We start from the raw sequence: 19,583 nt of genomic DNA, 5'->3' as shown, positions 1-19,583 counted from the left end.
GTATCGTTGTTGGGATCGCTGGTAAGTTGTTTAGTGTGACTGGGCCTTTATACTAGTAAGGTTACTGCATTAAAGCACAAACTAATGTGTTCCTTAGTTATGAGTTTACTGATTAGTAACAATCATCTGTAAATGAGTAACACGTTCATATTTAGTGTCTTGTGAGCTGCCATTACTTCATTATCAATCATTGTGTGGATTGTGGATAAACATTAATGATTAAAGGTTAGAAAATAAAGGAAATGATCACAAGTTCACTTCCAGACTCATTGTCCGGCCCTTTCCACACTCTATACACCAGACTCCTTGCTGAGAATCCTTTCCTGCCTTATATATCCTATATTCTGCTCAGAAAGGTCTGTATGTTCATTTATTTGCATAATAATATTTTTTTTATTTATAACGCATGACATATTCTGCAGCAATTTAACATGACATGGCATTGTCGCGGGCGGGGAGGAGGGTGTCAGCACTGCGCTCACCCCTCTGCTCGGGTCCGGCTGCTGCTGCTCAGTGGTGGCTCGAGCGGTGGGCCGGATCCCGGGGGTTCTCGAGCGGCGCTCCTCGCCCGTGAGTGAAAGGGGATTGGGTGTTGGGATAAAGTCTATTGTCCGTGACGCCAACCACGGTTGTGGTGATTTGTTAGCACCACCGCTGCTCGGTGTGGGGATCCCGGGAGTGATGGTGTGAAGCAGCAAGTTGTTGTGTTGCCCCTCCGTGGGTAGGGGTTGGTGATCCCGGGGCCCAGTGGTGAGGTGGGAGATGCAGGGCTTGGTGGGCGCAGGGACGCGGGGGCAGCGCTGTGCCTTGTGGCACTGTGGTACTCACTCAGCCTGAGACGTTGACACAGTTCTCGGTAAAACACACGGCTGGAAAGACGGTTCCCACGGACGGCTGCACTTGCTTTCCCCAGTAGGTGACGGTGATGTCCCTTTTCCTGCACCTGATGTTGTTTATGGTCTCAATGGGTTCCCACCGGTAACCCCCTCCCCGGCTTCAAGCTGGACCGGAGGAGCTCTACTCTTTTCCCGCAGGCGCTGGCCCTTAGAAACTGGTGCCCTGGCGGTGGCGGTGTCTCTATTGTAATGGTTGGGCTGTTGCCTTCAATCAGGACTTGGTTGTTGGGGGATCTACGTCCCCTTCACTGACGGATTTGGCAAATTATGGCGACTCCTAGCCTTGCCGGGGTCCGAAAGGCCCCTGCCCTGGTGCTGACTGTCCTTTGTACACTGCTCCAGACCGCCGGGCCACTACCCGTCCGCGGTCCTTCCAGGAACTTCCAAACGGTCACCCCTCCGGACAATCACCGCCGTTGCTGACCTTGCTGACTCCGTCCTGCACACAGCTGGACCAACTTCAGGCTTTCCACTCTCTTTCTTTCCTGTCACCACTCTTACTTTCCTCCTTTACCACTTTACTTCCTTCACTTCACTACTTGTTTACTCCTCACTCTAGCTCGTCCCTGAGCTCACTGCCTGGTTCTTCCCGCCTCTAGAGCTGTGAACTCCTCGGTGGGCGGAGCCAACCGCCTGGCCCACCCCCTGGTGTGAACATCAGCCTCTGGAGGAAGGCAACAAGGATTTTGGGTTAGCTTTGGTGTTCCTAACTGGGGTGTAGGGTGTGGTGGTGTGATGACCTGTGACCCCTGGCTTGCCCAGGGCATCACAGCATCAATTAAAATTTGAAAGCAAATTAACAATTAAAAACATGTTTCATCAGGATTATCTGTAAATGAATGTGATAAAATATGTTCTTCTATTCATATAGTGTCTCATTAAGACTACTTTGAATGAACAGGGCTTTTTGGTATTTTTAGTCCATCTTGTATTCATACCCAAGCATGAGATGTTTTAGTCAATAAGGGAAAAGTACAACATAAAAAAAAATTCTACAAATGTAGTCTTCTATACAGGTTAAAACCTCATGCATACTTCTTTTTGTAGACAAGGCCGGCATTGGGGTGCAAACTGGACAATTGCCCAGGGCCCCCATGCTTGAAAGGACCCCAGCAGAAGTGGAGCAGAGGGGTTGGTCACCTTGGACCCACGCAGAATGGAGGTGACTACCCTAAGTGACCGCCACATAGAATTATATCAACGGTAGAGCAGTTAAACCTGATCTTCCTGCATTACTTCTCGCTGTATTGATGACCACCAGAATGTGTCGCTCCACCAGAACTCAAATGCTGACTGTGCTAGGAGACTCAGGGAGGTGTGACGCCCTGACAAAATCAGGTTGTCACAGAAGACTGCACCCCTCTCCTGGTGCAGGATTCCCTCCTCCTTAGCCTACCAACACAACCCCACACGCAGGTACAAACACCAGCTACAAAAGCCTAGTCACTCCCCCAGGACAATAGGGACACACCAGTGGGCGGGGCCATGCAGATGGTGACGCCCACATAGGGGTCCTGAGGTGTCAAGGGGAGGAAACACAGAGACAAGACAGGCAGTCTAGTGCTGACAGTGGAAGTGAGAGGAGTGAAGTGGCAGTCAGAGGTTGTAGCTCCCGGACTACCAGACTACCTGAGCTGACTAGATGGCAGACGGCAGAACAGGGCCACAGACGACGGAGATCCGGTCGTGGGGGATAGGGTGTCTGCAAGTGCCTGCAAAAATCCCAAGAGTCAGATCTCGCGGACCTCAGCTCCCACAGCAAAGACACCGGGAGTGGACTTTTCCCGTTTCATGCTGACTAGTCAACACATGAGACACCAAACTAGAGTGCAGGAGGAAGGGCCCCTGTTCTGTTCACCAGTGTGCGGGACCCGAGCACACCAATACCAGAGGCTACCGGTATCCGGCACTTGGTTTACTATCTGGACTCTGTGTGATTTATTCATAAACAGTGAGTACACTGGTATCATCCGATCCAGCCTGCAGACTGTGTCCCAGCATTCCACTCCAGCTAGACCTGGGCCCTGGGGATACCATCCTGCTGCCCTGCTCCATCAGCCCCGGGTGCCCCATACCAAGGCAGCGACGGTGTCACCAGCTATCACCGCAACCCACGGGTGGCGTCACTGACAAACTCTCCCCTGTAAATAACCCCTTTATTGAATTGTGGGCGACGGGCTGCTGCACGAGCCCCGGATCCGGCTGCCACTCGAGCCACAGCCACAATCCCGGGTCCAAGCGTCTCGAGTAGCCCCCCTGCCGTGGTCTGCACCCCCGCCCGTGACAGAGGCTTGATTATATCGGGTTTATTTTTTTATGGTATAACTCAGTACTTGCAGATGAATGTGGGGACACTATACTGTTTAAAGCAGGCTGTGGGGGTCCCATACTGTAAATATGAAGCTATGGGAGCCCCATACTGTAAGTTTTGTATATAGGAAGCTGTGGATGCCCCATACTGTTATTTAATCAGCTGTGGGGGCACCATAATGTATAGAGGGAGCTGTAAGGCCGTTATACTCTGTATAGAGGATTGTTGGGGTCTTTTTAACGTAGCTAGTATGCTCATGGAGCCCCTTACTGTGTATATATAGGGCTGTAGGGATTTAATATATGTATATAAGGAGCTGTAGGTGACGATGAGCAATGGGAACATTAAACTTTTATGAAGGCGGTTGTGGGGGCACCATCCTTTATATAGGATTCTGTGGGGGGATGACATGCTTTATATAATGGGCTCTGGGTTCCTGCTGTGTATAGGGACCTGTTGGGACATTATACTGTATATAGGGGCTGTGGTGGCCCTCTACTGTATATAGGTAGATGTGAGTGTGCCGCCCCAGTAGCGGATTAAACCGCTCGGATCCGGGGGTAGTGTTTGTTCGTGGCTCAAGGGTCTCCGGACCCGGTGGCTTAGGGGCCACACTCAAATGTAAAGGGGGTAATTACAGGGGATTTGGTATAGTTCATGACGCCACCCATGGTGTGCTGTAATTGGGAGTACCGCTGCTGCCGTTGGGAGTACCCGGGGTGATGAAGTGGGGCAGCTAGGTGACGTTGCCCTCCACGGGTAGGGGTAGGCGCTGGGACTCTGGATGGTGATGCGGGGACACAGTGCAGAGGTCAGTCGGGTATGCACTCAGCAATGAAGCCGACGCTGACAACAGGGTAAACCAAGTCTCTGTATGCCACTGCGTCTCAAGGGGAGCTCGTCCAGGTCCCGTCCCCTGCAGTGCTGCTGGTGGTCTGTAACCTGCCTCCTGGCACTAAATTTTAGAGTGTCCGTTGTGGTCCGGTACCTTGAAGCTATCCGGGCCCCGCTCCCCACTGTGGCTAAGTCAAGGAGCCTGCTTTCAGGGCTCACGCTTGGGATTTCAGTGGGCTGCTTGCTAGGAAAGCACTATGCCCCTCGTTGCGCTAGTGCCCCGATTCTGGAGCTAGAACATAAAGAACAGTCCATAAAGGCCCCGTTCTACTCAGGTTAATTGCCGGGTTGCCTGAAGCTTCTCCCCGACCTAGGGTCCTTGTACCCCATTGTGCCTTCGGTCCCGGACCGTTGATAGGACCAGGCTGCCGGCCGTCCTCCTCGACAGGTTCCAGGCACCTAGCCTCAATCCCCTGCGACCGGGGGTCCGACTCCTCTAGGTCCAGACCACCGTCTGCAAGCTAGTTTTCCTCTCCCCTGGGAGCTCCAACTCTCAGCTTACTCAGAGCTCCTCACAGCTCGAGGGTCACCACAGAACTAACTGACCTTGACACCTCCCACCTACCTGTCTGACCCCTAGGTGGGCGGCCCTATTCCTGCTTAAGCAGCCCACTGGTGTGCCTGACTGGTGTGGTGCAAAGTGTATCTAGGATTAGTGAATGCTGATGGAGGCAACAATGCAGGATAGAGACCCAGAACCATGAGGGGTTGAATACTGCACGGTTAGGATAGTACCATGTGACGACCTGAATAGTCCAGGGGCGTCACATGAGGACCATTATACTGTATGTAGGCATGCTGTTGGGCAATCATATTGTACTGTATGTATGGGTGCTGTTGGGCCCATCATACTGAATATAGGAGCTGTATATGTGCCGCCCCCGTGCCAGCAGCCGGGCTGCTCGGATCCGGATCCTCAATGTGGCTCGAGGGACTCTACCGGACCCCGGGGTTCGCGCAGACACTTCAAATAAAAGGGGACGCATTTTTACGGGATTTGCCGCAAACTGTTTGTGACGCCACCCACGGTGTGGGGTGAAGTGTGTCACCACCGCCGCTGTTGTTGGACTCACGGGGGCGATGGGATGGCAGTTGGATGTTAACCCTCTGTGGGTAGGGATGGATTCCCCGGGGCCCAATGTCTCTATGCTGGGGATGGTGACTGCCGGGACCGGCGCGCCCGGTGTGAAACACGGGAGTCCGCTCCCGGTCCTTTTTCGTTGGGAGCCTTGCCCGCTGACGCTGACCCTTGGGATCTACTGGGCCCTGGCGGATGCCCTATCCCTTTCGGTGGGTGGTTGTCTGCTTTTGGGACGTTGGTTGGAACAGGACCTATAATCCTGCCCTCAATTGGTTAATTAGCTAGGCCATTGGTTCCGGTCCTGGCTTCAGGGTCCAAGTACCTCCACTGTGCACGGTTTCCGGGTCGGTTCTCCGGTGTCGGTACCGGCGGGCTCTAACCCTGTCCCGGTCCACCTCGGATCTCCGGCAGCAGTCTTCCCTTCTCCTGCTAGATACGGACCACCGTCTGCCACCTAGCCAGTACGCCGGGGCTCCAACCCCGACGCCTTTCCTTTCTGACTCGCACGTCACTGGAGCTACACTGCTCCCCTTGAACTTCAACTCCACTCAACTCCAACTCCAACTAAACTCAACTCAACTCAACTGACTGTTTTCTCGCCCCGGGTTCTCTAGACCCCTAGGTGGTCGTTTCTCATCCGCCTGGTCCGGCCCACTGGTGTGTCTGTCCTACCCTAAAGGGGGGTGGCTAGGGTTTCAGGTCGGCTGTATGTAACCCTGTGTGGGAAGGTGTTGTGCGGGGGCCTTACTGTGTGACTACCTGGTTTTGCCAGGGCGTCACATTCCCCCTTGGTTTAATACAGACTGTCCGCGGGCTGTCCGACCACCAACGTTTATTAAACAGGAACTGTAGAAAAACCGGGTAAAAGGGATAACATGAATAATAACATTTTTCAACAATTCTTCACATTATGGGAGGCACATATCTTGAACTGTTACAAACATCGGAACGGGACGGAATGGACCTGGTGCCACTGCTAAGCACTGGTGCACACCCCTTTGCCCAAGTCCAGGAACGGGTCTGGGTGACGCCCACACGGGCCGGGTAAAAAGTTCCTTACCCGGCAGTCCTTGTCACGGGCCCCAAGTCTGGGGACCCCTGGCCTGGAGGTTAGCCACTGGTTGCAGTGGTGACTGGGCCTCGGCCTACTCTACCGCAGGCCCTTCCTCCAATCTGCCTCTCCAGAGACTGCGGCAAGCAAACAAGAAGGTAGTCAGTTAAAACATTTGAATACTGCTGCTGACGCAGCCTCCTTCTGCAGCTTTCCCACAAGACCACCGCTCGGACAACACGGATCCCCAATGTCACCTTCATTCACGGTGCCGCACTGTCCCGGGACTCCTTCTTCCTGCTGCGGTGTGGGTACAACTGCTCCTCTAGATCTGGCTACATCCTCCACCACGGGCTCCTACGCCTGATGGCATCTTCCCTTGGAACAAACAGGGGTGGGAAGACGTTCAGCAAGAACGGAGCTCCAACTATCAACTTTGGCAACCATCCTGCTACCCTCCACCTGCGGTGCAGATGGCCTCCTCCAGGAACACGAGGATGTTCAACAAGGGTAGCGGATTGTTTAAACAGTCAACTAGTAACTTGTAACTTGTAACTTATTAGGGTAGACTTACGGGTTCCGCTACCACTGCTGCATTGGGCCGTATGGCTCACTCAGCACTCGGGGGACAGCATCCCTGGACTAGCCGCAGTACATCCCAGACCTCTGAGCTTCTATCGGGAACGGAGGTGGTATAGCAGACAGCGCTGTTATTTTTATCGGGAACGGAGGTGGTATAGCAGGCAGCGCTGTTACTTCTGGTAGCTGTGTCGACCGGCGTTCCCCGCCCATATTGGGAACGGGCTATGGCTCCGGGCAGGTCAGCGAGGCCGGGAGGGTCTGTGTTCCTCTCTCCCGACACTGTATGGGCGGCTCGACTCTCGCGGGCCCACACCACGGCCACCATTCTTCGGACCTCCACTTTCCAATCTAGCACTTGTTGTAGCGACTGAGCTCCTGCCCTCAATTGGTTAATTAGCTAGGCCATTGGTTCCGGTCCTGGCTTCAGGGTCCAAGTACCCCCTCTGTGCACGGTTTCCGGGTCGGTTCTCCGGTGTCGGTACCGGCGGGCTCCAACCCTGTCCCGGTCCACCTCGGATCTCCGGCAGCCGTCTTCCCGTCTCCTGCTAGATACGGACCACTGTCTGCCACCTAGCCAGTACACCGGGGCTCCAACCCCGACGCCTTTCCTTTCTGACTCCGCACTTCACTGGAGCTACACTGCTCCCCTTGAACTTAACCTCCTTTCAACTCCACTCAACTCAAACTCCAACTAAACTCAACTCAACTGACTGTTTTCCCGCCTCGGGTTCTCTAGACCCCTAGGTGGGCATTTCTCATTCGCCTGGTCCAGCCCACTGGTTTGTCTGTCCTACACCAAGGGGGGGTGGCTAGGGTTTCAGGTCGGCTGTATGTAACCCTGTGTGGGAATGTGTTGTGCGGGGGCCTTACTGTGTGACTAACTGGTTTTGCCAGGGTGCCACATATATGCCCCATAATGTATGTAAGGTGCTGTGAATCCATCTCACAGTATATAGTGAGCTGTGGTGGACATCATACTGAATATAGGCTAGCTGTTGAGCACATCATATTGTGTATAAGGGAGCTATGGATAACATCATACTTTATGAAACTGGGTTATGGGGGACTCCATACTGTATATCGGGGAGCCATCCATTACTAACCCCTGGACTTACAGTAATGCCAGCTTTCAATTCACAGCTGACATTATCCCCAAAAGCATTACCCCGATTGCCAACGCAGAAGGACACTTGGGAAGAGCTGGGCAAAGCGCGAGAATTGGCACATGTAATCTTTTGGGGCAGCTGCGCGCTGCAATGTTTAGGCTGGGAAGGGTCAAACAACCATGGACCCTCCAAGCCATACCAGCCCAGAACTGTATGCTTTACCTTGCTAGCTTTCAAAAATAGGAAGGAGCTCATGCCATTTTTTTTGTTTTGTTTTTTTAAATAATTTATTTAATTTTAAAAAATTTCTTGGGATCTCCTCTATTTTTGATAACTAGCCAAGGTAAGGCAGAGAGCTGGGGGTTTGCTGCCTGAAGTTGTATGCTTTACCTGCGCTGGTTATCAAAAATAGGTGGGAACCCACGTCATTATTTTATTAATTCCCTATTGACATTTGTTTGCAGGGCAATTGTTTTTTTAAATCAGATCATTTTTATTGAACGTAAAACAGTCGGTACAGCGTAAACAATAATATGCATCATATCACACTTAATAGCACAATATTTTTCAGCAGTACGAATCCATCCTCTGTATAAATTGGTGTCACATTTTGATTTTTATGAAAGAAACAATAAAACAACAAAACTTTACAAATGAACGAAAATTGAAGTTTACAACGTCACTTCATAGCATATGTGACGCCGCTGGACTATCAGGTCGTCACAGGGTATTGCACAATTTGCCCTTCCGTGCAGTATCCACATCCTTCTTGGTTATGGGTCCCCAACTATATGGTGTTGCCTACATCACCTAATCAAATCCTAGGCACACTCTGCACCACACACACCAAACACACCAGTGGACGGCTTGAGTGAAATAGAGTCGCCCACCTGGGGGGTTGGAGAGGGGAGGTCAGGAGTGTCAGGGAGGAGTTGTGTTTTGGAAGTGAAAGAGAGGAGGTCAGGAGCAGGGCTCCTAGGAAGCTATCTAGGTGGCAGACGGTGGTCTGGGCGTAGAGGAGCTGGACCCCCGGTTGCAGGGGATCATGGCAAGGGCCACGGATCTGTTGAGGAGGACAGCCAGCGGCCTTGCACCGTCACCGGGCTGGGACCAAGGCACGACGGGGTACGTGGACCCTAGGTCGGGGAGTAACTTCAGGCAACCCAATAATTTACCCGAGGAGAATGGAGTGTTCAAGAGATGTTCCCACCCGCTCCAAAATCGGGGTACGAGCGCAACGACGGGGATAGGACTTTCCACGATCCAGAAAATCCCAAGCGTGGACCCTGAGAGCAAGCTCCCACACTTAGCCACAGTGGGGAGCGGGACCCGGCAAGTTTCATACTACCGGGACCACCAGAGAAGTAAACTTAGTGCCAGGAGGCAGGTCACGGATCACCAGGCAGCACTATTGGGGACGGGACACGAACTAGCTACCCTCAGCGGCAGCGGTATCCAGAACTTATTTATCCAGTTGTCGGTGTCAGCTTAATGGACTGAGTGAGTACGCAAGTGACCCCTTCGCACCCAACGGCACTCCCACACCATCATGGAGCCCCAGGGTATCCCCCCTACCCATGGAGGGTCACAACACCTGGCTGCCCCATTCCATCATCCCTGGGTACTCCCAACTGCAGCGGTGGTACTCCTAATTACCACATACCACTGGCGGCGTCACGAACTCTAATACATCCCCCTGTAAATACCCCCTTCATTTGAGTGGCCGCACGACCTCAGGGTCCGGAGACCCCTCGAGCCACCGCGGATCCGGATCCGAGCAGCTCGGCTGCTGGCACGGGGGCGGCACACATATCTCCACTCATGTCCACCCCTCTTTCTCTCGACTGATCATCGGATCAATCCCCTCCAGCCTCTCCCCACAACACTCTCCAAGGTGTCATGACAACCTATGCTGCCAGACACTTATTTCCAGAATAATTCCCTCTACTGCAGGCATAATAACAGACAGTCCAGCATACCGTCCTGGACCAATGCACCAGAGGGAAGACCTGGTACTTCTATCCATGGCTGCCAAATCTTATAACATTTACTCATCGCTTTCCCATGTATATAGACTCCTCTTTCCAGTCTAAGGATGTTGTTCATCTTATTTTTATGCAGGGCAATAGTTGCTTCCTTTTGCAGTCCCCTAGCCCTTACTACGACCATTTTACAGCCCTTTTACAGCACAGAAGTCTGGATCTCTATTAACTTATATGGGGTTCGGTTCTGGGATCTAGTTCCCATCGAGTTCGGGTATGGGCTGACACCTATTAATACCTATGTGAGGCATATACATCTTGATTGCTTTTCATTCTCTTTTTCCAGGAAGGCGCGGTAACTGAAAATTTGCAATCTTTACATATTGATTGTTTTTCTCTATATTTTCTAGGTTAATTAATTGTATATTTTGGTAGGTTGGACTTTTATGGACACGGCAATACCATATATGTTTTGGGGGTTTTTTTCAATGGGCTGAGTGGGAGGTGATTTAATTGTAACATTTTTAAAACTTATTTTTCCCCATTTTTTTTAGCCCCATCAGTGGGCTTGAACCTGTGATAGTTTGATCACTTGATCTATAGTCTACAATACCACAGTATTGCAGTATATAATGAAAATCAGAATCTCCTTTGAAGCTCAGTCTGTGGCTGAACTTCAGAGGTCCCAAGATGTCAGCAACAGCGCCCTTCAGCAGGCCCTGGCTTTCCATGGTGATTTATTAATAGTCTCCGATTGCAATGTGGCGCCCTGAACAAGCCAGGTCGTCACAGGTACTACACCAACACACCCTACACCCCGGCTAGGCACACCGAAGCCAAACACAAATCCTTGTTGCCTTCCTCCAGGGGCTGATGTCCACACCAGGGGGTGGGCCAGGCGGTTGGTCCCGCCCACCGAGGAGTTCACAGTCCTGGAGGCGGGAAAAGTTTCGGTTGAGTTTTGGAGAGGAAAGTAGCAGTAGAGGAGACTGACCGTGTCTGGGTGTGTGGCCCGGGCACTCAGCAAGGTTGGCAGACGGTGGTGACCGTCTGCAGGAGAGGCTGATTGGAGTGAACCGTACGGACCGGTGACGGGCGGTGGCCCACCGGTACTGGATCGAGGAGTGAAGAGAAGCCATCACCATTCGGCAGGGCCTACAGACCCCGACCAGGCTAGGAGTCGCCGTAAAACCGGTCAAATCCGTTAGCGAAGGGAACCTCCGGGGTTTCCCAGCAGCCAAGACCCGATTGAAGGCAACAGCTCACACCATAGAGGGAAACACAGTCACCGCCAAGGCTACAGTTCCCAGAGCCAGAGCCTGCGGGCAAAAGGGGCTCCCTCAGCATTCATCCAAGCTGGGCAGCGGTGGTGTCACAACTTCACCACAACCGTGGGTGGCATCACGGACAATATCCCCAAACCACACACCACCCCCCCCTTTCACTCACGGGCGAGGAACGCCGCTCGAGTCCCCGGGATCCGGCCCACCGCTCGAGCCACCACCGAGCAGCAGCAGCAGCCGGACCCGAGCAGTGGGTGAGCGCAGTGTCCCCTCCTCCGCCCGCGACAGCAACACAGGTGGCCGATCGGAGCAGATGTGCGCACATTAGCAAATCACTCCATTTAAGATCTCACTGTCAGAAAATGACAGCAGCAATCAGAACTCAGCTATCACAGCATCTTAGAGACAGATACCAACTACGTGATACACTTAGCATCTGTTGCATGTGGACGGGTTTTCAGCTCTTGAGCCTCCTACACACTTGCGTAACCCAGTGTGGATGTATAGTTACATCATTTTCAGCAATGGATTTTAAGCAAAATGTAATTTTATGATGATACATTATAATATCAAGATATTTTGACTGGATTATCCGACAAAATGCAGAATTTGAAATTTAAGGGTTATTTTCAAGAAAATAAGTTAGCCTCTAAATCGATGGGATAGCTTGCTGATCACTTGGGGTCCCAGCAGTAGAACACCCAGGTATCTCAAGAATGTGGCTCTGAACCCAGCAGTATGGCTCTACAGAACATCGTTTGTAATGGAAGAGGGAGCAAAGCCTCTGCCAATGGAGTATGGCCATGTCCCTATTGAAGAACACAGGAAATAGGGTCAGCCAAGTGTTCATTTATATGAAAACAAAAAAGTGAGCCGGAGTATGAGTTGGTATACATGCAGCTTGTAAGCTCATGTTCATACTGGCCATCGGACAAAGAAAAATCAAAGACAAAAATAATATGGGCGTATACCCTGCTGTAACTGAATAAAAGCAGAGTGCATATAAATAAACATAGGGTACTTAGTAAACACTGTTTTTGATTTAAAAAAAAGCATAAAGCCATCCAACCACGACAAGGTGTAGCCAGTCGGGACAGTACCTACACTCTCTCCTATTTAAAACCTTACCATGGGTCAAAATAGGCCTAAATGTGAATAAGGGCTGAGAGTGACTGGGTCCCAACAGGACAAACAGCCATAGTCTCTTGTATTTAGTACAAATAGGGTGTGGGCCCCCCAGGGGTCGGATTCAGCCGGTTCTGTCTGGTTCGGGAGAACCGATTGTTAAAATAGCATCCGGTTCTAAGAACCGGCAAGAAACAGCTCCAGCGATCCGGTTCCCTGTATTCATCTGTGTTAGTGTCTTTAAGACACTAGCACAAATGAATCCCCGTACCTCCGTACGCGACGCACTTCCGGGTTCAGTGGAGCCTGTCTGCTCCCTGACCCGACGTGCAGCGACGCGCAGACGCTGCAGAGGTCATGGCAGTGTGAGGAGGTAGCTCCTCCTACTGCCACCTGCCAGCGTTAGTGTGCAGAGACGAGCCGCAGAGGACGGAAGACAGAGGAGAGGCCACCAGTGCTTGGAGCAGGTAAGCGCTTAGTGAGACGAAGATGCAGGGAGAGGGGCTGCATAAGAGGGCAGCTATATGAGGAGACGAGCTGCATAATGATGGGAGCTATATGGGGAGAGGAGGCCACAAAAGATGGCAGCTATATGGGAAGAGGAGACCGCAACAGATGGGAGCTATATGGGGAGAAGAGGCTGCATAGATGGGAACTATATGGTGACAGGAGGCTGTGTGGCGCCCTGGACAAGCCAGGTCGTCACAGGTACTACACCAACACACCCTACACCCCGGCTAGGCACACCTAAGTCAAACACAAATCCTTGTTGCCTTCCTCCAGGGGCTGATGTCCACACCAGGGGGTGGGCCAGGCGGTTGGTCACGCCCACCGAGGACTTCACAGTCCTGGAGGCGGGAAAAGGAGTCAGTTTAGGGAAGACCAGTTTTGGAGTGAAGTGGTAGAGGAGCAGCCTGACGGTGTCCGGGTGTGTGGCCCGGGCACATACAGCAAGGTTGGCAGACAGTGGTGACCGTCTGCAGGAGAGGCTGATTGAAGTGAACCGTACGGACCGGGGACGGGCGGTGGCCTGCCGGTACCGGATCGGGGAGTGGAGAGAAGCCAGCACCATTCGTCAGGGCCTACGGACCCCGACCAGGCTAGAAGTCGCCGTAAAACCGGTCAAATCCATTAGCGAAGGGAACCTCCGGGGTTTCCCAGCAGCCAAGACCCGATTGAAGGCAACAGCTCACACCATAGTGGGAAACACAGTCACCGCCAAGGCTACAGTTCCCAGGGCCAGAGCCTGCGGGCAAAAGGGGCTCCCTCAGCATCCATCCAAGCTGGGGAGCGGTTTACCGGTGGGAAGCCATTGGAACCGTAAACACAACACAGGTGCAGGGAAAGGCAGTCACCATCAACCTACCGGGAGGAGAACAACCGCAGCCACCTGTGGGACCCGTCCATCCAGCCGTTTGTTTGACCAGAGACTCTGTGTGAATTACTGGCTGAGTGAGTACCACCGTGCCGTGCGGCACAGCGCTGCCCCCGCGACCCTGCACCTCACCAGGCCCTGTAACCCGCCTGTCATCCCCAAAACCCTCACCGGGGCCCCGGGACAACCAACCCCCCTACCCACGGAGGGGAGAACCAACATCCAAGCTGCTCCCTGTCATCGCTCCCGGGATCCCCGTCCAGAGCAGCGGTGGTGTCACAACTTCACCACAACCGTGGGTGGCGTCACGGACAATATCCCCAAACCACACACCACCCCCCCCTTTCACTCACGGGCGAGGAACGCCGCTCGAGTCCCCGGGATCCGGCCCACCGCTCGAGCCACCACCGAGCAGCAGCAGCAGCCGGACCCGAGCAGTGGGTGAGCGCAGCGTCCCCTCCTCCGCCCGCGAAGCAACACAGGTGGCCGATCAGAGAAGATGTGCGCACATTAGCAAATCACTCCATTTAAGATCTCACTGTCAGAAAATGACAGCAGCAATCAGAACTCAGCTATCACAGCATCTTAGAGACAGATACCAACTACGTGATACACTTAGCATCTGTTGCATGTGGACGAGTTTTCAGCTCTTGAGCCTCCTCCACACTTGCGTAACCCAGCGTGGATGTATAGTTACATCATTTTCAGCAATGGATTTTAAGCAAAATGTAATTTTATGATGATACATTATAATATCAAGATATTTTGACTGGATTATCCGACAAAATGCAGAATTTGAAATTTAAGGGTTATTTTCAAGAAAATAAGTTAGCCTCTAAATCGATGGGATAGCTTGCTGATCACTTGGGGTCCCAGCAGTAGAACACCCAGGTATCTCAAGAATGTGGCTCTGAACCCAGCAGTATGGCTCTACAGAACATCGTTTGTAATGGAAGAGGGAGCAAAGCCTCTGCCAATGGAGTATGGCCATGTCCCTATTGAAGAACACAGGAAATAGGGTCAGCCAAGTGTTCATTTATATGAAAACAAAAAAGTGAGCCGGAGTATGAGTTGGTATACATGCAGCTTGTAAGCTCATGTTCATACTGGCCATCGGACAAAGAAAAATCAAAGACAAAAATAATATGGGCGTATACCCTGCTGTAACTGAATAAAAGCATAGTGCATATAAATAAACATAGGGTACTTAGTAAACACTGTTTTTGATTAAAAAAAAAGCATAAAGCCATCCAACCACGACAAGGTGTAGCCAGTCGGGACAGTACCTACACTCTCTCCTATTTAAAACCTTACCATGGGTCAAAATAGGCCTCAATGTGAATAAGGGCTGAGAGTGACTGGGTCCCAACAGGACAAACAGCCATAGTCTCTTGTATTTAGTACAAATAGGGTGTGGGCCCCCCAGGGGTCGGATTCAGCCGGTTCTGTCCGGTTCGGGAGAACCGATTGTTAAAATAGCAGCCAGTTCTAAGAACCGGCAAGAAACAGCTCCAGCGATCCGGTTCCCTGTATTCATCTGTGTTAGTGTCTTTAAGACACTAGCACAAATGAATCCCCGTACCTCCGTACGCGACGCACTTCCGGGTTCAGTGGAGCCTGTCTGCTCCCTGACCCGACGTGCAGCGACGCGCAGACGCTGCAGAGGTCATGGCAGTGTGAGGAGGTAGCTCCTCCTACTGCCACCTGCCAGCGTCAGTGTGCAGAGACGAGCCGCAGAGGACGGAAGACAGAGGAGAGGCCACCAGTGCTTGGAGCAGGTAAGCGCTTAGTGAGACGAAGATGCAGGGAGAGGGGCTGCATAAGAGGGCAGCTATATGGGGAGACGAGCTGCATAATGATGGGAGCTATATGGGGAGAGGAGGCCACAAAAGATGGCAGCTATATGGGGAGAGGAGACCGCAACAGATGGGAGCTATATGGGGAGAGGAGGCTGCATAGATGGGAACTATATGGTGACAGGAGGCTGTGTGGCGCCCTGGACAAGCCAGGTCATCACAGGTACTACACCAACACACCCTACACCCCGGCTAGGCACACCTAAGTCAAACACAAATCCTTGTTGCCTTCCTCCAGGGACTGATGTCCACACCAGGGGGTGGGCCAGGCGGTTGGTCCCGCCCACCGAGGACTTCACAGTCCTGGAGGCGGGAAAAGGAGTCAGTTTAGGGAAGAACAGTTTTGGAGTGAAGTGGTAGAGGAGCAGCCTGACGGTGTCCGGGTGTGTGGCCCGGGCACATACAGCAAGGTTGGCAGACGGTGGTGACCGTCTGCAGGAGAGGCTGATTGAAGTGAACCGTACGGACCGGGGACGGGCGGTGGCCTGCCGGTACCGGATCAGGGAGTGGAGAGAAGCCAGCACCATTCGGCAGGGCCTACGGACCCCGACCAAGCTAGGAGTCGCCGTAAAACCGGTCAAATCCATTAGCGAAGGGAACCTCCGGGGTTTCCCAGCAGCCAAAACCCGATTGAAGGCAACAGCTTACACCATAGAGGGAAACACAGTCACCGCCAAGGCTACAGTTCCCAGGGCCAGAGCCTGCGGGCAAAAGGGGCTCCCTCAGCATCCATCCAAGCTGGGGAGCAGTTTACCGGTGGGAAGCCATTGGAACCGTAAACACAATACACGTGCAGGGAAAGGCAGTCACCATCAACCTACCGGGAGGAGAACAACCGCAGCCGCCTGTGGGACCCGTCCATCCAGCCGTTTGTTTGACCAGAGACTCTGTGTGAATTAGTGGCTGAGTGAGTACCACCGTGCCGTGCGGCACAGCACTGCCCCCGCGACCCTGCACCTCACCAGGCCCCGTAACCCGCCTGCCATCCCTAAAACACTCACCGGGGCCCCGGGACAACCAACCCCCTACCCACGGAGGGGAGAACCAACATCCAAGCTGCTCCCTGTCATCGCTCCCGGGATCCTCGTCCAGAGCAGCGGTGGTGTCGCAACTTCACCACAACCGTGGGTGGCGTCATGGACAATATCCCCCAAACCACACACCAAACCCCCTTTCACTCACGGGCGAGGAACGCCGCTCGAGTCCCCGGGATCCGGCCCACCGCTCGAGCCACCACCGAGCAGCAGCAGCAGTAGCCGGACCCGAGCAGTGGGTGAGCGCAGCTATCCCTCCTCCGCCCGCGACAGCTGCATAGATGGGAACTATATGGGGACAGGAGGCTGCATAGATGGGAACTATATGGGGACAGGAGGCTGCATAGATGGGAACTATATGGGGACAGGAGGCTGCATAGATGGGAGCTATATGGGGAGAGGAGGCTGCATAGATGGGAGCTATATGGGGAGAGGAGGCTGCATAGATGGGAGCTATATGGGGAGAGGAGAGGAGGCTGCATAGATGGGAACTATATGGGGAGAGGAGGCTGCATAGGCGGGAGCTATATGGGGAGAGGAGGCTGTATAGGTGGGAGCTATATGGGGAGAGGAGACTGCATATATGGGAGCTATATGGGGAGAGGAGGCTGCATAGATGGGAACTATATGAGGAGAGGAGGCTGCATAGATGGGAACTATATGAGGAGAGGAGGCTGCATAGATGGGAACTATATGAGGAGAGGAGGCTGCATAGATGGGAACTATATGGGGAGAGGAGGCTGCATAGATGGGAGCTATATGGGGAGAGGAGGCCGCATAAGATGGGAGCTATATAGGGAGAGGAGGCTGCATAGATGGGAGCTAGATGGGAAAAGGTGCAGATGGGATAAGATCTGCTGGGAAAAGAAGCCATGATGGGATGGGATTTGTAGGGGAAAAGGAGCCACATGGGATGGGATCTGTAGGGGGAAAGAGGCCATAATGGGATGGGATCTGCAGGGGAAACATGCCATAATGGGATGGGATCTGCAGGGGAAAGGGGCCATTATGGGATGGGATCTGCAGGGGAAAGAGACCACATGGGATGAGATCTGTAGGAGGAAGGTCGTGCGTTCCAATTTTAGCAGGGCTCCTTTAGTAATAATTTTTAAAAATTATAGAAAAAACGTTTAATGCAATATGACTAACAGTGACTGGAACAACTGGTACTGGACAGGGGAGTGAAGGTAGAGGAGGGTAAGAAGGGGAAAGAGATTTTACTTTAAATTACTTGTATTTTTTGGTTGAGGAAAGTGCATGTAAATGGGTGTGGCTAACAAAATGGGTGTGGTTACAGAATGGGTATGGTTTTCAACTGGGCGGGGTTTACAGAGAAGCTGTTGTTAAAAATTTGAATCCCACCCCTGGGCCCCCCTCTCAGTGAGCTGGGCATTTCATTCTATGCTACCCATGGTTGTGTGTCCTGTTGGGACCTAGTCACTCTCAGCCCTCAGACGAGAGCACCCACTGACCCCTGTGTCTCCACGGATTGCAGGGGCAATCAAGGAAGTGCTAGTGAACTCCATGCCCAAGAGAGTTAAGACCGTGCTTGAAAATAATTATGGCCACACAAAATATTGACCCTTTGGACACAATTTGCCTATTTTCACTTAGAGGTGTACTTTCTTTTTGTTGCTAGAAGTTCAGACATTAATGCCTTTTGGTTGAGTTATTTAGAGGGCACACCAAATTTACACTGTTATACAAGCTGTACACTGACTACTTTACATTGTATCAAAGTGTCATATCTTCAGTGTTATCCCTTGAAAAGATAATAAATATATTTATGTGAGGGGTGTACTCACTTATGTGATATACTATATCTATATATAAATGGACAAATACACGATAAACAGCCATACATATTAACAGTACAATATACACATATACAATGTCTATGTATGTTTTAAATATGTATATAATATAACTTTGAGTATTTATAGTATCTGTGCTATTTATGAATAATACAGAGTTACAGTATATAGCATAAAGGGAACCTGTCACCACTTTTTTGGCGTTTAAGCTGCAGCCACCACCACCGGGCTCTTATATACAGCATTCTAACATGCTGTATATAAGAGCCCAGGCCGCTGTGAGAACATAAAAAATACTTTATAATACTCACCTAATGGTCGTACGGTGGGCATTATGGGTGTCTCCGTTCTCCAGTGCCGGCGCCTCCTCTTTCGGCCATGTAGCACCCCGTCCCAGCGGCCGAGCCGCTCGGATCCAGAACCGCGGTGGCTCGAGGGGTCTCCGGACCCAGGGGTTCGTGCGGACACTCGGGTTTGAAAAGGGGAGTATGTACAGGGAAGTTAGAAGTTCGTGACGCCACCCACGGTGCGTGGTAAGGTGAGATACCACCTCTGCTATTGGGGAAAGGGGGAGCCCGTTGGCAATGGTGCGGCAGCAAGGTGTTTAACCCCTCTGTGGGGAGGGGGTTTGTGCCCCGGGGCCCGGTGTTGGTAGTGCAGGAGTGGGGTGCCGTTGGAAAAAGAAAGGGTTTCTGCGTACTCACTCAGTCTAAGAATACTGACAGCGACAGCTTGTAAACCAGAATTCTGAGCACCGCTGCAGCCAGGAGGGAGCATGCTTGGGTCCGTGCCCTTGGTGTTGCTTGTTAGCCTGTGGCCTTTTCCATGGCACCTTGTTCACTGTTTGGACCCTGTAGTGTGGAACTAGTCGGGTCCCACTCACCCATATGGCTAACGGAGTGAGCTTGCTCTCAGGGTTCACACTTGGGATTTGGTGGACTGTGTCAGGGAAAGTCCTATCCCATCGGTGCGCTAGTACCCCGATTTTGGAGCGGGTGAGGGATGAATCTTGAAGGCTTCACCCCCGTTGGGTAAATTACCAGGACGCTTGAAGCTACTTCCCGGCCTAGGGTCCGCGTACCCCGTCTAGCCCTGGCCCCTGCCAGGAGATAGCTCAAGGCCGCCGGCTGCCCTCCTCGGCAATCCGTGCCCCTTGATACGATCCCCTGCGACTGGGGTTCCAGCTCCTACCA

General features: G+C 52.4%; 1 protein-coding gene across 3 annotated transcripts in view; it reads left to right on the top strand.

The window, feature by feature from the left end:
- The first annotated feature begins 274 nt into the window (after window positions 1-274).
- Window positions 275-19,583, top strand: part of LOC142291794 (uncharacterized) — an 85,990-nt gene continuing 66,681 nt past the window's right edge. For 2 of the 3 annotated variants that reach the window (XM_075336603.1, XM_075336607.1), the window contains exon 1: window positions 275-356. The gene's annotated coding sequence lies outside the window, so the exon portion shown is untranslated. The remainder of the gene's footprint in view (window positions 357-19,583) is intronic. The other variant, XM_075336604.1, reaches the window with a different exon arrangement.

This window comes from Anomaloglossus baeobatrachus, chromosome 2 (genome assembly GCF_048569485.1).
Source record: "Anomaloglossus baeobatrachus isolate aAnoBae1 chromosome 2, aAnoBae1.hap1, whole genome shotgun sequence".
NCBI classification, from domain to species: Eukaryota; Metazoa; Chordata; class Amphibia; order Anura; family Aromobatidae; genus Anomaloglossus; species Anomaloglossus baeobatrachus.
Note: the sequence above shows the minus strand (reverse complement) of the source record. Positions and strands in the feature narration are given on the sequence as shown.